The sequence below is a fragment of the Labeo rohita genome, chromosome 1 (genome assembly GCF_022985175.1).
Source record: "Labeo rohita strain BAU-BD-2019 chromosome 1, IGBB_LRoh.1.0, whole genome shotgun sequence".
In the NCBI taxonomy this organism is placed as follows: Eukaryota; Metazoa; Chordata; class Actinopteri; order Cypriniformes; family Cyprinidae; genus Labeo; species Labeo rohita.
Window position 1 is genome coordinate 31134578 of NC_066869.1, and position 17787 is coordinate 31152364.

Sequence of the window (17787 nt, forward strand, 5' to 3'; positions counted from 1 at the left end):
GGAGTATCTTGTTTTAAACATTATTGTGATTTCTAAATATTACAAATATTATAAATATTCAGTTACATTCTGTTACATGTTAAATGAAAATTGATTGTTTTGTTTTAATGAAAGGGGATATTGCTTTGTTTTAAGTAAGCCTCTTGTCCAGTGGTGATTTGAACATCATTGTTTTTTTGAGGAAGTCTCTATCTAATAGTCATTCAGTTTGCATTCATAGTGTTGCTATTATGGCATATCTTCAGTTAAAATAAAGGCAATTAAATATGGATATCTATAAGTCATGGAATAATTTTGCCTTTCAGATCAACCTCTTTTGCTTGCTTTATCTGTCATTGCAATTTTGGGGGTAAAAATGTACTGTTCAGTTACTGGGGTAATAAGGCCAAAGATTGAACGATGAATAGTAATTTAACCATTTTTTTCATATAACAATTAAATTAGTAAATGCTTCTATTTCCTATAAATAATACATTGGGTAATGCATCATCATCATGCGCATAGTAAACATCTAAATATGTAACAAAAAGTAAATGCACATTTTTAAGGGGACCATCTTCCCCCATATATGTCAGGAAATCAGGAAACTGTAGAACATGTTATCAAATGTTCATTTAAACATAGAATACTGTATAGTAAATTATCATGCATTCCATCTTCACAGTACATTACAGCATCTACAACAGTAGATGGCGGTAGGAACCAGTTGGATTACATCCCCAGTACATCTACAGAAGAAGACGCATCAGCTCCAGCGCGCTCGCTGGCGCACTGCAATTACGTCAACGGTCAAATTTGCTCACCTAATTTTTTTCTCTTTCGCTGTTTAGGCCATTCACTGTACAGAATGGGTCAGTTTTAAATAGTGACTGATTACGGACGCAGCTAATGCTTAGCGGAATACAGCACCCCAGTTATTGTGGAAACCCCGACAAGAAGAGATGACAGAAGACACAGACGATTTACACTGAGAAGGTTTGGACTGGGCTGTTTAAAATGTGTAACAGATATACAAGCAGTTAATGGCTGCGTCCTAAGGCTGAAAAATGCTGCCTCTGCAGGTAGAATAAAGATGTAGGAAGGTAATAAGACATGTCTGATTCTAGTGATCGCTTCACATCCTGTATACAGTTAAGCTGATGGGTTTTTAAGACAGTATAGATTTGTTTCGCTGCATATGATACCCACTATCCACTGCGTTCGATTCCGTTACAGCTGAGCTAAAAAAGAAGATAAGTCTGAAAGATAAGGCTGGTGGTCAGTTTGTGTGTAAATGTACGTTTGACCAACTTTGCTCTTTTAATGTTATTTCTAGCAAGAAAGACTTGTACTAATTAATTTAGTTATCACCAAAGCTTTCGCTATTTTGTTGTAGATCAACCATTATGCGTAAATAAGTATGCGTATAAAGTCCGCAACTCTCCACATGCAGACTACGCTGACCAACAAAAACAAAACAAAACAAACAAACAAAAAAAAAAAAAAAAAAAAAAAAAAAAAAAAAAAAGGGAAACGACTTGCCGACGACACAATTTAACAATAAATGCACATGTATTTCAATTATGCGTGAATAATTCTAAACATTAAAACAGTGTGTGGGATATGTGACTGCTGTCACACACACACAGTCTGGTTTATTATCTTTGTGGGGACTCTCCATAGGTGCAATGGTTTGTATACTGTCCACACTGTATTTTCTATCCCCTTGCCCTAACCCTACCTCTAAACCTAACCCTTACAGAAAACTTTCTACATTTTTACTTTCTCAAAAAAACTCATTCTGTATGATTTATAAGCTTTTGTACCCATGGGGACCTCAAGCCAGTCCCCACAATGTCAAAAATTTCAGGTTTTACTATCTTTGTGGGGACATTTGGTCCCCACAATGTAGCAAAAACAAGTACACACACACACACATATATATACATATATATATATATATATATATATATATATATATATATATATATATATATATATATATATGTCCCCACAAGGATAGTAAAACCTGAAATTTCTGACGTTGTGTTAAAAATGATTAAAAATAGTAAATGATGTTTATCTGAAAGTGTAACGATGCAAACATGGTTTCTGTGAGGACTAGGTTTAGGGTTAGGGTTGGGTTAGGGGATAGACAATATTGTTTGGTCAGTATAAAATCTATAGAAGTCTATGGAAAGTCCCCACAATTCACAAAAACAAACGTGTGTGTGTGTGTGTGTGCATGTTCTCATGCAATGAAAAATACTTTGCGGAAACAAAGAGGAAACTGACAACACACCGACAGACTACTCTGTGCGTTCGTCACCTGCTAATAAAATTCTTAACATATTAAAGCTGTTCTAGTCACACTTAAGGCACATTTTTAGGTGCACATGCTCCAGAGTTAATCACAAACTCTGGTTCAAACTCAGAGTAGAGAGAGAATGTTTGTATTGAGCTTTGTGAGCCTGGTGAGTCTGATCTAGACTGTGTTGGATTTGTGTGGTTTTGTCAACTATAAACCTACTCGGAAACTCTGAGTTTGATCCCTATCATGTTTTGTATTCATGGGTACCAAAGACGTCACTTCCGCTATGCTCACCGGCATATTTGTGTCTGATATGACAACAGACACGGCACATCTAAATGAGATTTAAAAATATATTGAAATGATAAATAGTTTTAATCATAAATCATAAATAGTTTTAGCAAAACAAATATGATTATTTTTGAGAACCTTTTTACAAGTGTACTTTACTGCAGACATGGTAATGACAAATGCTATGTAGTAAATATTTTAGCGTTTATTTAATTTTCATAATTCACTAAACCTCTGACCACTGCATAATCTAAAACACCTTCAGTCAGCATTCATTATAAAACACTCTTGCTCTTAAGCCAAATACACACTGAAATGAATAATTTACCAGCATCTGGATGTACTGTAAGTCACTGTTTTCTGCATTAGCACTGTTTTGAACTTATGGTTTAAATGCTTTCTATTTTACTGGAGACTTGGTTGACCAGTTTAAAACGATGTGGTTGCAAAAACCAGCTCCTTTTCATTTTTAAGACATTGTTTTCATTATAATGTACTGATTTACAGTAACATGTCCCGGCAACATGTCAGAAGTGTGATATGCTAAAGACTATATGCATACTGGCCCAATTTAAGCACTGTTGGGATCGAATAAAATTGTTGTTGGTTTTTTTTTCTGATGACTGTTGTTACAGCTAACAGAACAACATATCTCGGGCATATTGTAACCTTGTTGTGAACCTTCTGGCGGTGTTTCGATGATATTCATCTGGTAGTTGTGGCTGCTGTGACCATATACTGAAACAGGTAGTACGGACACAAAAATGGCGGCGATAAAGCACTGACGTCACATAGTCCGTATGAATTTCTGCTTTATGAGACGCACCCAGTTTAGGTCAACTTTGCACTGGGTCCATCCTCTGCAGACGCATTTAAATATATAAATAATGCATGGAAAAAACAGATCTGATCGGTTATCCAGATAAAGTCAGTTGATGTTGCCAAGTGTAAACGCGCCGTGTCCTGATAGACTGATGATCCAATCTTCTTGTTTGGATCAAGCTGATCACGTTAATGGCAAGTGTAAACCGCCAAGATTCCTGTTCAAGGCGAGCATATATGTTCCATTCAAACGGCATTAAAGTGTGTGAGACATGAATTTAAATTGTAAGTATTTACAGAGGTATATTATGTCACAATTAACACTTCTCTAGTACTTTTCAACTGTGTGTGAAGACGCTGTAGGAAGTGGTGTAGCGTAAATCTGTGAATGAATGTTCCAAAGTGAAGTGAACTTCAATGGATTTCACTTGCTTAGGGGGTAGGGAGCAATGAACACTGTCTAGGGACCATGTCAATTGGAACACAGTTCATGCATGAAGCTCTCTTCTAACAAGCTGGTCATCAGAATAAGGTGTGTTAACTTAGAGAGACATGCAAAATATGCAGAGTGGAAAACTGCTGGGTCATTCCAGCTGGAATCATCAAATGGTCCCCACCTGACCCACTCAGATTTGTCTGAAAAAAATCTATGTGATGGGTAATATGCCCAATAGATCATATACAAAATTTCAGATCTCTACTGTGCATACTTTTTTTTTACAAAAAATCTGTAAAAAAAGTTTGTTTTTCACCCCGTTTTGGCATCACTGTCTGAGTGACCATGTTCAGACTGAAATATCTCCAGAACTATTTGTGCCAGGTCCATGAAATTTTCTGGGCTAAGAGTCTTAGTCCAGAACTGCATGAATTACAACTCACAGCATTGTTACTGAATTTACACCTGAATGCTGGCCCTCTACTTTTCTTTGAAACTATTACTTTAAGGGTTTTCAGATGTTCATAGAAACCTCAATTTTCAATGTATAAGCATCAAACTTGGTAAATGGTCTGATATGTACCATGTCTTTCACACCCTTTGACATCAGACAATAGAGTCTTATGGATGTTGAGATATTAAGGTCCAAAAATTGAAAAACTCATTTACACCAATGTTCAGAGCAATATTTCCCATGAATGACACCAGGTGTGAACATGAAACTTTTTTTTTTTTGAAAGAGCATGTTCTTATTGATAAAATATAAAAAAAATTGGGATGGGGTTTTGCCTCATTTTTCTGTAATAATTAAAAAAAAAATCATTGTTGTGTGAAATTCACAACTACTGTAGTACCAGCTATTTTGAACTCATATGCCTAAATTAATGCTATAATGCAGCATTCCATTGTGCTCAGGACTCTGGGAAATCCGACCTCCACCTCGGGAAAGTGCAATGGAACGGCCACTTAAGTTGGGGTTCCGAAACACACACTCGGGCCAGTTCAGTGCAGACCGAGTCGGTTGGAATTATCCATAGGCATCCATATTTTTGCAAACTGTTACAATGGAACGCATTTACGATGGACATCGGGAGAACTAACTCGGATTCACCGACTACCGACATTCAATGGAATGCAACATAAGTACCTAATCTTGATGTTTCACCCAATCCAGTGAATAATACATCCATTTTCATCGAGAAAGCAGGGCAATATTGATTTGAAATAATATTCAGGTGGTATGAGATCTAGCATCAATCAATCAATCAGTCAACAATGATCAATTTTGAGGTCAGTCGAGTATCAGGAACGCCAGGATTCCATGTCAACTTTGAGGTTGACCCAGTTGAACAAGGCCTTCACATCACAGATATGGCCCCATGACAATATGTTACTTGTGTGTATGACCGACAATGGTGGGTTGGTATCATCAGAGATGTCTCTGACACAGAGCAAGACATTCAAGTGCTTTTTTTTCATCTCCATGGCCCAGCTAGAGGCTACTTTTGGCCAAAAAGGGAAGATGTCTGTTGGGTGCCTCTCCAGCACATCATAATGAAAATTGATGTGCCAGTTACTTCCACTGGACGATGCTATGTCATAAAAGAAAATGAAACTGTGGATTCAGACACTTTCATGAACAACTTTCAGTAACTGTTATGTCACACATTTATTTGTGTTGGTGGTATACATTATAAAAGTGACTCATGTCTGGAAGTACGTTTTTTATATTTTTTGTATGTGGAACATTAATAAATTCTGTTGAAATGCCCATACCAAGTTGAATAGCAAAAGTGAACAATAGGATCAGTGACGAAACTCTGAGTTTTAAAAAAAATCATTACAGAAAAATGAGGCAAAACCCCATCCTAATTTTTTTATATTTTATCAATAACAATATGCTCTTTCAAAAAAACAAGTTTTATGTTCACACCTAGTGTCATTCATTGGAAATATTGTTCTGAACATTGGTGTAAATGAGTTTTTTTTTCCATTTTTGGACCTTAATATCTCAACATCCATCAGACTCTATTGTCTGATATCAAAGGATGTGAAAGACATGGTACATATCAGACCATTTACCAAGTTTGATGCTTATACATTGAAAATTTAGGTTTCTATGGACATCTGAAAACCCTTAAAGTAATAGTTTCAAAAAAACTAGAGGGCCAGCATTCAGGTGTAAATTCAGTAACAATGCTGTGAGTTGTAATTCATGCAGTTCTGGACTAGGACTCTTAGCCCAGAAAATTTCATGGACCTGGCACAACTAGTTCTGGAGATATTTCAGTCTGAACATGGTCACTCAGACTGTGATGCCAAAACGGGGTAAAAAAACAAACTTTTTTACAGATTTTTTGTGAAAAAAGTACGCACAGTAGAGATCTGAAATTTTGTATATGATCTATTGGGCATATTACCCATCACATGGATTTTTTTTCAGACAAATCTGAGGAGGTCAGGTGGGGAACTTTTCCAAAATTTGATGATTCCAGCTGGAATGACCCTGCTGCAATAAGCTTTTAAACAACTTAATGTTTCTTAATTTCTAATTCTAATTCTATATTGTCAAATTAGAATTGGAGGCCTGGCCCACCTGTTAAACTGTAAATTTGAGATCTGAATTTGTGGCGGAAAGAAATACTTATACACAAAAGGGTTTTTAAAGACACTCTGTGGTTGTTTCTTATTTATAGATACATGTGCTGTCGAACTGTTGTATAAGCGTAGCAGTGTGATATCGCTCTCTATGTATAAATGTATCCATGCAATATAGAGACATTTTAGAATAATGCACTATAGGGCTGTTACCAATCCAATTAAATTATTATCAACAAAATCCACACTTCCACTGTAATGCAGTGATGGGTTGGCTGAAACCCCAAGCAGTTCTGTCTTGGCGACTCGGTGTTGAAGGTGATGGTTCTTCAGCCAGCAAGAATTGTCTTTAAGACATGCTGTGATGGGAGCAGCTATCGTTCATCAAAATAAAAAAAATACATCCAGGGAAGTTTCTGAAATTTGGTTGACGTAACATGGAATGATCCTGTGGTGTTCTGTGTGGTTGCAAGGGTGTTGCTTTGCAGTTGATTGGTTTTAGCATATTGGGTAGCATGTTTCTAATATGCTTTTTTACACCTATTTTTATTTATTTATTTATTTATTTTTGTGAAGGTTTAGTGCTTAAATATCCTTACCAATATAGTTGATGGAAGTGCTATACAATTTCTCAAGTGTGGACAAAATCTTTTTTTGGTTTAATTTTAGTACGTGTATTCTATTCCATAGGTCTTTAACCGTGCTCCTGGGGACCCATGGTCCCGCAAAGTTTTCTTTCTTTTTTCTTTTCTTTTCTTTTTTTTTTTTTTTTGAAAATGTTATTTTGCTTTTTTTTTCAAACATAATATCAACAAACAAAACATAAAGTAGAAATAATAATAAAAAATAGAGATAAAATATAAATATCACAAGTGTAACATATTTAACAGATAAAATATTCAGTTTAACAATCAGCACTTATCAAATCAAATCCTGTGGTACTATTTTTATATAATTCAAAAAGGGGTCCCAGATTTTATAAAATAATTCACTCCTGCCCCTTATGGAATATGTAATCTTTTTCTAACGGTACACAACTGCACATCTCCGACAACCACACTCCAATTGGCACCTCAGTGTCTGCTTTCCATTTCAGAGCAATACATTTCTTAGCTATTATTAACAACATTTCAGTCAGCTTAGTCGCGTGACTATGTCGGAGGTTAGAGTTGGTAAAATTACCTAGTAAAAACACATCTGGGTCCACTGTAAATTACTTCAGTGAATTTGTGATATAATGTTACATACGCACCCAAAACACCATCACTTTTGGGCACAACCAGGTAGGATGTAAAAATGTTCCTTCTTCCCTACCACATCTGAAGCAAAGGGGTCGGATACTGTTATTAAATTTGTGCAATCTGGATGGAGTATAATAAAGTTGGTGTAAAAAATAAAGTTTAATTAATCTATATCTGGAATTCAAAGTTGAAGTGACCCCGTCTTTACATAATTGACCCCATAGGTCCCCATCTATTCTTATCTCCAAATCCTGCTCCCATCTACTTTTGAATTTGTCTGCATCATCTAAAGGTTGACTTGAGATCAGAGCTTCATAGATTCTAGAGATTGTTTTATACAGTGGTTTATCAGAATAGCAGATTTGCTCAATTCCTGTCAAATCAGGTATCTTGGGAAAACTTTTTAATTTGACCCTTAAACAATCTTGTAATTGCAGTTAACAAAAAATTCTTTATTACTCAAATTGTATTTTTTTCCTTTAACTGTTCAAATGACATTAAAATGCCATCATCTAAGCAATGCTCCAAATGTGTAATTCCCTTTTCGAACCAAATTCTAAAAGTTTTGTTTTGATGAAACATTGGGAGCATTCTGTTTCCTCATAAAGATGATTTAGGAGAAAGAAAATTAGCCTGTCCCAGTAGTGACTTCAGCTTATTTCAAGTTTGAAATTAATGAATTATCATGGGATTACTGTTTTTTTTTCTTTTGATCAGTACATCATCCCATGTATATGCTATATTGATAGAACATTCTTCTTTTATCTCAAATTTCTCCATATTAAGCCAAGAGGGAAAAGGGGTATCGGCAAACATGTGGGCCAAATACCTGGATTGGGCTGCCCAATAATACATTTTAAAATTGGGAAGCCTCAGTCCTCCTTGGTTGTAATTTAAAGCCAATTTATCAAGGCTGACCCTCAGAGTTTTATGGTGCCAAATAAATGATCTGATCAATCCATTAAGAGTAGTGAAAAAGGATTTAGGGATAGAAATTGGTAGAGATTGAAATATGTGCTATATAACTGTAACATATTCTGTAAACTAAACAAAGACTCTTTGGGATTAGTAAGAAATAAACGAATATCATCAGCAAATAATGATATTTTATGAGTCTCTGGGCCATTTTCAAAGCCCTTTATTTTAGGATTGGATTTGATAGCCTCAGCTAGAGATTCGATAGCCAGGGCAAAGAGAGCTGGGCTTAGGGGGCATCCTTGACTACATTCTCTGTTCAGGAGAAAGTGATTGGATTAGGTGCAAAGTTTTCTTATTAGTCTCCTCCTAAATGGGAGTCGATGACAGCCCTATAAAAACAGATCATAGAAAAATTATTTGAGGAAAAATGGCACACTTGAAGTGATGGTAATGAATAGTAATTTGACCAACTCTATAGCACCAGTTCAAAAATGCACTTTTCAAACTGCCATTTTGAAATTTGTCATAAATTGCAATATCTTTTAAACTCGACATGACATTTGACGTCAGCACAAAAATTGGTAGGAATCATCATCAGCATGTCCTGAAGGTACACAAGATGTTTGAACACAGTGCCATGTAGTGTTCACGAGATTCAAATGATTTTTAGCAGAATGCTTACAGGGTTCCCGGGGGTCCTTAAAAGGTCTTCGATTTAGGTCAAATTTTAGGTCATAAAAAGTCTTAAATTGCACAAGGAAGTCTTAAAGGGGTCATCGGATGCAAAGTTAACTTTTTCATGTTGTTTGAACATTAATGTATGTTGGCAGTGTATGTACAAATCTACCCTATAATGATAAAAATCCATGCAGTGGTTTGTAATTATTCTGTAAAAATAATATCCCCTTTTTCAAATCGAGCCATTCTCAGATGCCTGTCAGTGTGGCGTCACACCGACAGAGGCCGCTCCCACAATAGTTGATTGACATGGAGCAGGGATGTAAGTTAGACAAGAATATCTCCCATTGAGCAATTGAGGTGTCGTGTTGCTGGATGTAATAGTGAACATTTTGGTCGTCGTTTACGCCCGACGTCTGAGCTGCCGAAGATGCAGTGAATTAGTTCGTTTGTGAAGGGAATGTGGCTCCCGATCTACATATATCCATCTATGTTCGTGCGAATCATTCGTGATCCAGCTTCACTTAAAGCAGAAGTGAGTATAAGGCTTTTTTATGAATTTTTGTGATCGCCTTTCCTAATAACGTGCTAGTTAGCAAGTTTAGCGGCTAAATGCAGCTAAAGTAAACAGGCTTGTCACTCCACAGAGAGAAGAGAGGGGCGGGGTGAACAAAGGTCATTTGCATTTAAAGGACCAATCCCTTAGAATCGGATGATTTTTGCAGAGCTCATTGTGTTGTTTTGCACAACCATTTAGAATTTTTAACCAAATTATATAATAGACTTTTCATTAAGACCCTAAAAAATCTAATCAACTTGTGCAAAATGGGCATCTGATGACCACTTTATTTATAATTTCAAGGGGTCTTAAATTCGGGTAAGGAAAGATTAGAATTGCAATATGGCTTAACGATTAAACTTCAAAAGGCTATGATTTAACTTAATATAGATGAGCGCCCTATAGTTTTGTTGTTGTTGTTGTATATGTATGAATTAGCGGCTCATACAATTTTATAGCACTTACTATTTAATTCTGTATATTATTATTATTATTTATTTTTTAAAATTACGTAGCTGTTTAATTGTATACACGAGGGGTGCTCAACCCTGGTCCTGGAGATCGACTTTCCTGCAGAGTTCAGCTCCATCCCTGACCAAACACACCTGAACCAGCTAATTAGGATCTGAAGGAGCACTTGATAATTACAGACAGGTATGTTTGATTAGGGTTTGAACTAAACTTTGCAGGAAGGTCGATCTCCAGGAACAGGGTTGGGCACCCAACCAATAGACCTAATTATTGTCCTAACCAAATCCTAATCCTGAACATACCCCTGGGTAACCCTCTTTAAATATTTAAACTATTGTATTTCAATATATTCTGTATGCACAGCTAAATATGCTAAATGAAGATTGCTGACACCGCCTCGACAATATATTATTCTGTGGTTCTGTTCGCGTTTTCTGCATTGCGGAAATCATAGATCATAGATCTATTAATGTAGCAAACGAGTGTGATAAGCTCATTGTGAGTGTAAAAGACTGGGACATTGTTTATTTACTTCATAGCATTGCGTCTCACCAACTAGGTGGCAACATTCACCAATCACCATTCAGACTCAAGCCACTGCTGCACTAAAGAATTACACATATATATCTGCATTATATGTGTAGCAGATATCAAGCAGTACCCTCAGGACAGAAGCACGACCACACGTAGATGGGATGCGGGATGGAATTTATTCTTTAAAGAAGAGTAGTATGAGGCAAAATTAGTACGGCAACACCAAAAGGCCTACTCTCTCTCTCCCTTGCTTCCCGTATGCGTTCACAGTGAGACTGAGCGCGAATGCTTAAAGGAGAAGCGACACCTCTTCCTGAGGTGTGCCACTAATTAAGACCCCACCTACAACAATTGTTAGGAACTCCTGACTGGAACCATTGAAACTAAACAGGAATAGTAATTATAAAAGAAAATAAACACTAAATACAAGTTTTGATGAAGTTAACATGGACTAGACAATTACCTTTTTCCACAAATAATAAAACAAGATATAAAAGTCACAAACAACTGGCTACATACTCCCCCCTTAACTTCACAAAACTTGTGCTACTGTGTATCTGGCAATTCATTAAGGGTATGATTGAGGCGGTTCATTTCTTCTTCTTTTTTTTTTTTTACACAATACATTATCAGAGTCATGCAACACTTATGTTACCCGACAATCACGGGAAAAAGAACAAAGGAAAGCTGATCAGACTCTCAAATATTCTCCTGCTAGAAAGGTGCCAAATACACCACTCAATTTGACTCAAATGATTAGTTTTCTTTTACCTCAAATTTGATGTAGGTTTTATATAACTCAAGACCTCTTATAACAAAAAGGGCTTAGTGGCATTACTGACTGCGTTGTGAATTGTTTTCTGAGTCATATTCTGAATCAGTCTATTCACGGGCCTAACCACCCTACCAACCCGTGTTCGAACCCGAGTCTGGTGTCAGGGGGCTCTATGTCGCCCCCTGACACCAGACATGATATCATCTACATGTACACCATCTTGAGTGTTTGCTGAATTTGGCGGAATGAACTGAGAACTGAATTGAGGACAGTCACTTCCAGTCTCTTGATCGCGAGTATTCGTTAACTCCTCAGGCTCTACAGGATCCATTGTGCTTTCCAGATCTCCTATATCTGATCTTTCTTCTACTGAATCACCTGTGGCAGGTAAGGAGGCCACCCACTCAGAAATACGCTCTGCTTCATGGGGATCATTCTGTGGGGTTGTGTTTTGTGTCAGAGTCTCATCCGATTGTTCCTGACTGGATAGTGAGCCATCATGACAGGACTCATTCTCTTCTGTCTCAAGGGGTAAGAAATTGGCCTGAAGCATAAGATTACGGTGTACCACCTTTTCCCGGCCAGTGCTGGTGTTCTTGACTCGGAAAATGTGGCATCTGGAATCTTTTGAGACCACCACATAAGGCACAGATTCCCACTTATCAGCCAACTTTCTACGTCCTCTTTCACCCTTATTGGCTAGTAACACCCGGTCTCCTTCCTCAATGTCACAGCCTTTTGTCCTCATGTTGTAGAGTTCAGTCTGTCTTTGCTGACTTGCACTCGCATTTGTTTGGGCCAAGTCAAGGGCCTCCTTAAGGTCATCTCTCATCTTTGCAATGTAGCTGCCATAGTCTGTGATCTTGTTGTCCCTCCCAACGCTGTGGAACATGACGTCTATTGGCAGACGAGGGATCCTTCCATACATTAGATAAAATGGTGCATAACCTGTAGATTCATGAGCGGTGCAATTGTAGGCAAACGTCAGTGTCTGTAACATCTGGGGCCACTGTTGCTTATCCCTCGGGGGTAATGCTCGTATCATACTGCCCAGCGTGCGGTTAAACCGCTCTGCGAGACCATTTCCCATAGGGTGATAAGCTGTTGTCCTTGACTTTTTGACACCTGCAAGCTGCATCAACTCCTGGATCAGCTCACTCTCAAAGTTTGCACCCTGGTCGGCAGGAATTCTCTCTGGGAACCCGTAAATGCAAAAATACCTGTCCCATAGTTGGCGAGCCACTTGTTTAGCTGACTGGTTGCTACATGCAAAGGCATGTGCCATCTTTGTAAAGTGGTCGGTAACTACTAGTACATCCACACTTACCATACACACCAGCTCTAGAGGCCTGGTTGTCTTTACACTCTCGAGCGGTGCTCTTGCTTCTGGCTCAGGTGTCTTGCTTACCACACAGCGCTTACAGCACTTAACATACTCTCTGATGTCTCGCTCCATGCCTACCCAGAAGAATCTCTCTCTGGCCAAGTAAAGTGTTCTGGCCTGGCCTTGATGGCCAGCTTTGTCATGCACACCCTCCAATACCCGTTCAATCAATGAGGAAGGGACAACATACTGCCAGCGGATTTTCCTGGTAAGCTGATCTTTGCACACACGATACAAAATCCCATCTAACGTCTTTAACTTTTCCCACTGTTTAAGAGTCTTCAGAATTTTTGCCGTCTTTTTTGTCCTCTCGCGTCTTGATGGCCGTCTGCCACGGGAGACATAAGAAAGAACTCGTGCAAGAACAGGATCTTCTAACTGTTTATTCTGAAGCTCCCTCAGTGTAAATACTGGTAGTGTGTTCTGACCAGCTGGAACCAAGTTGTGTATGTCTTGAGTCAGCCAGTGATACACTTTATCCTTCTGTCCCGCGCTCCACTCTGCCTGGCTCTCCAGTACGGCTGATACTTCATCAGGGGAAAGCATCTCTCGCCTCTGATCGAAGAACTGAGGTTCAACGGATTGGTACTGGGAACTGATGTGGAAAGCATGTTGAACCACGTCCTCCTTGAAGTGATTTGCTTCCTCCAACAAGTTCTCGTAGGGTTCTGTCACCAGCCTCTGACTCACATGTTCTTGGACAAAAGGTTGCCGACTCATCGCATCTGCTACCACGTTTTTGCTTCCTGGGATGTACTGGATGCTAAAATTGTAAGGTGCTAGCTTTGCGACCCACCTCTGCTCACACGCATCAAGCCTCGGCTTCGTTAGGATGTAGGTTAACGGGTTGTTGTCCGTCCAAACGGTGAAGGAATGACCTTTCAGCCAATGGCTGAATTTATCACAGATTGACCATTTTAGGGCTAGAAACTCTAAACAGTGAGCAGGGTAGTTGCTTTGGGCACGAGTAAGGGCCTTGCTGGCGAAAGCGATGGGACGGGCCCTAGTCTCGCCTTCCGGGACCTGAGAAAGTACAGCGCCCAATCCATCCAACGAAGTGTCGGTTGATAGAATGAATGGGCGAAATGCAAGCACCACAGACTCCAAAAGGGCAGACTTCAACTGGCTGAAAGAGTCACGCTGTTCTTTCTTCCAGTCACTCGGGCTTAGCTTCCTAAAGGCAGAAAACTTTGTTCCATTGTTCTTTTGCCCCTTTGGTGCGGCAGTCAAAGCGAATAAGGGCTTGGCTATGCTTGAACAGCCCTGTATGAAGCGCTGGTAAAACATAACCATCCCAAGAAATGACTTTATTTTCTTTTGAGATGGTGTGACTCCATCTTCCATCATAAGATCTCTTTCAGTCATTGCTGTAATGGCCTGCACTTTATCAGGGTCCGCTGCCACACCTTTCTCATCGATCACATGGCCTAGAAACCGTACACTCCGACGAAACAGGTGGCACTTTTTCGGAGCAAGCTTTAAGCCATGAGCCCTCAGACGGCTAAACACCAACTCAAGCCTCTTCAATGCCACACCCTCATTTGGTGCAAAAACCAGAAGATCGTCTAGATAGCAAAGTATGGTCAGGAAGTTCTGGTCTCCGAAAATGTGCATCATGAGCCGCATAAAACTTGCAGGACTGTTGCACAATCCCTGAGAAAGCCTGTTAAATTCATAAAGCCCCATAGGGGTTGTAAATGCAGTGAATTTTTTGTCTTCCTCAGCCATCTCTATATTATAGAACCCTGAGGTGAGATCCATCACACTGAATATGGCATTGCCTCCGAGTGCAGCTAGACAATCTGCCTGGTGTGGCAAGGGGTGAGCGTCTTGGATAGTGCGGGCTTTCAGCCATCTGTAATCAACACAGATACGCAGATCTCCGCTCTTCTTCCAGACAAGCACTACTGGAGAGGCCCATTCACTAGAAGATTTGCGGATGATTTCACGTTCCTCCATCTCTGAACGGGCCTCTCTGAGCTTGTGGTAATGTGCTGGTGGTACACGTCAGTGGGGAAGCCTGAAGGGCCGATCGTCAGCGAGATGTATTCGATGGAAGAAATCCTTCGCCCTGCCACAATCCAGTTTGTTTTTTGAGAACACATCCTCATACTTGCATATTAGCTCCACAAGTCGTTCCTTCCAGTGCTGGGACACTTCACAAGCTTCTATGTCAAGGTCACCAAGTATTTCCAGTCTGTCAAGAAAACTCAAATCAGCAGGCACACTGTTATCATTTAAATCATGGACCTTTTGATTGGAGACTTTCAGCTCATGACTGGCTTATGTCCAGCTCAGTGTTGAGGGCTTATGTCCAAATCCTCAAGGGCTATGCAGGGAAACAGGTCGGCCAACTTTGTGCTCTTTCGCAGTGTCACAGGCTTGTTGCTGACATTCAGGACCTTGACTGGCACCCATCCTTCATTGTTCATTGACGCCACAACCCGGCCAACGATGATGCTTTTATTTGAATGTGATCTCAAAGGTTCAACCAGGATGGCGCTTCCTTCAGAAACGGGCACCGTAGCAGGTAACCTAGCCCAAACAAGGTGTTCTTGCTGGGGACACAACACTACAGCTTGTGTAAGTTTAGCTGTCCCTACTTTACTGGGCATGTCAGTGCCTTTCCATCTGTGGAGGCCAGACAACATATTCAGAAACTGTGCAATCTCATCATTTTCTGAACTTTCAGGTCTACTCAGGCACGCCAGTACCCCTGTACACTTTTCATCTGACTGATAATGTACTTGATGACATTAGTACCCAGGATTATTTCATCTCGCTGTCCAGGAACAACTAAGGTGGGAACACTGACTGCCTGCCCGTACACTTCCATCTCAAGCTGGTAAATACTTTCAGGCCGAATGTTGACACCACCGCACCCAACAAGGATGATATCAGGATGTGTTTCACTGGGTTCAAGGACAACACCTGCACACTTCAACTTGCGTTCGGCCTCCTCATTCATGGTACAGGCCATGGATCCACTGTCGAGGAGTGTGCGTAATACAACTTGAGCCCCTACAATGGAAACATCAGTGTAAAACAGGCTGTCAGCTTTTTCCAGCTTCATCACATTTTGATATAGAACACTTTTATCTGGAATTGCTTTGCAGCTTTCTTCATAAAATAGAAGAACATCTTTGTTGCTGAGGGTTTCACTCTTCCTGCTCACATCGTCCCCTCTCCAATGCGAGCATGCTCGTTTCCCTGAGAGTGAGATGCACCAGTAGGTTGAGGGGCTGGTTCCACAGCATTAGGACAGTCTTTACGCTGGTGTCCGACCCTCATGCAGATGAGACAACGCTTCTCTCGCATGCAGTGTGAATGGGTGGAATGTGCTGAATCTCCACAAACACGGCAAGATGATAAGCGAGCCCTGTGTGTCTGAAAGGATCCTGAAGAGCTGTGTGCGGGCTGACTGGTTCGCTCCAACACTCTCTCCAACATGTTAAGGACAAGCTCCAGTGCATCAGAATTATTTGGGACTGTTTTGGCTGCCTCAGGATGGCTACTAGAGATGCATGCTGTGGTGTTAATGGCAGCAACTTCACCTTCCACAACTTCCTGACTTTCAAAACTAGGGACTGTCTTAGCTGTCGATACTTGGAAGGTCCGGGGCTTAACTGTACTTGTAATTCTGCGACATTGACTTTCTCTCTGATGTTCATCAATTGCCTCTTGAATCTCTTCAATGGACCATCTGCTCATAGGCTTGCACTTAAACACACTAGACAGTTCAGGGTCAGGACAATTTTGTATGAACATCATAGCCACTTCTGCACTCATGTTCTCCATGTTACTCCCATTGCATTTTAAGTGACTACTGGCTCGCTCAGCAGCAGAGTTCAATCTCACCCAATAATCTACAGGGCTTTCCTTGGGTTTAGGCTGTGTGGCATAGAAATCTGCCAATGGCAAGAGTGACACAGGATGATCGCTAAAATAATGTCTTAACATGTCATAAATTCTCTCAACACTTGCAGGACTAGTGGAGGCAGTGCTTTTCAGTCCCACTTTAATTATATTCTTAGCTCTTCCTAGGAGATGACTCAGGACAGTATCTGCTTTCTCCGCTTCAGGGCAGCTACTTTTCTGCAAGGACAGTTCCATAACATCTATCCACTCTTGGACGGTGTACTTGTCACTCTCATCTCCTCTGAACATGGGTGGTTCTTTGATATCTGACCTCACTATGAAGCTGACTTTAGAAGATTCAAGAGAAGGTTCTGACTTGGTTAACCCTGACGCTGTTGTGGGTAATGGGCTGGCCACATTTTGACTGGCTAATAAGCGGCTGGCTATGGACTCGCCAATCTGATTACCCAGCTCTCCTATTAGTTCTCGTAACTGCTGTGTAACATTACTGTTACTATCAGAAGGGGTCGAGCATGCTGGCTGTGCTAACCCAGAACTGGGGCTCGTATTTGGGGCTGGAAAAGTACTAGGGAACAACAGCTTTGGTACGGCTCCTGTACTCTCCCTTACCCTGTACAGACCTCTACCCCTCCCAACTAATGGAGTGAATAAATCTGATGTGTCTTGACCCCTTTCAGCCATTTTGTATAGTACTACAACTTGAATTTTGAACAGAACAACTCAAAATAGGATATGTAAATATGCAAAATACAAAGATGTACAAATTCCAAATGGTAATGCAGGGATGGGAAAACAGTCCTCAGAAGGATGTAAATCCAAATGTCCAATATGTGCAAATAACTAAAATGTGTATGTATGTAAAATGTGTGTCACAGTCTATAGTTCATGTGGAACTTCACTGTTGAAAAATC

The 17787-nt window shown here is 39.9% G+C and overlaps 1 protein-coding gene across 3 annotated transcripts in view; it reads left to right on the forward strand.

The window, feature by feature from the left end:
* Positions 1-741: 741 nt before the first annotated feature.
* The window catches only part of chst10 (carbohydrate sulfotransferase 10), a 43202-nt gene continuing 26156 nt past the window's right edge, over positions 742-17787 (forward strand). For all 3 annotated transcript variants that reach the window (XM_051115915.1, XM_051115922.1, XM_051115908.1), the window contains exon 1: positions 742-975. The gene's annotated coding sequence lies outside the window, so the exon portion shown is untranslated. The remainder of the gene's footprint in view (positions 976-17787) is intronic.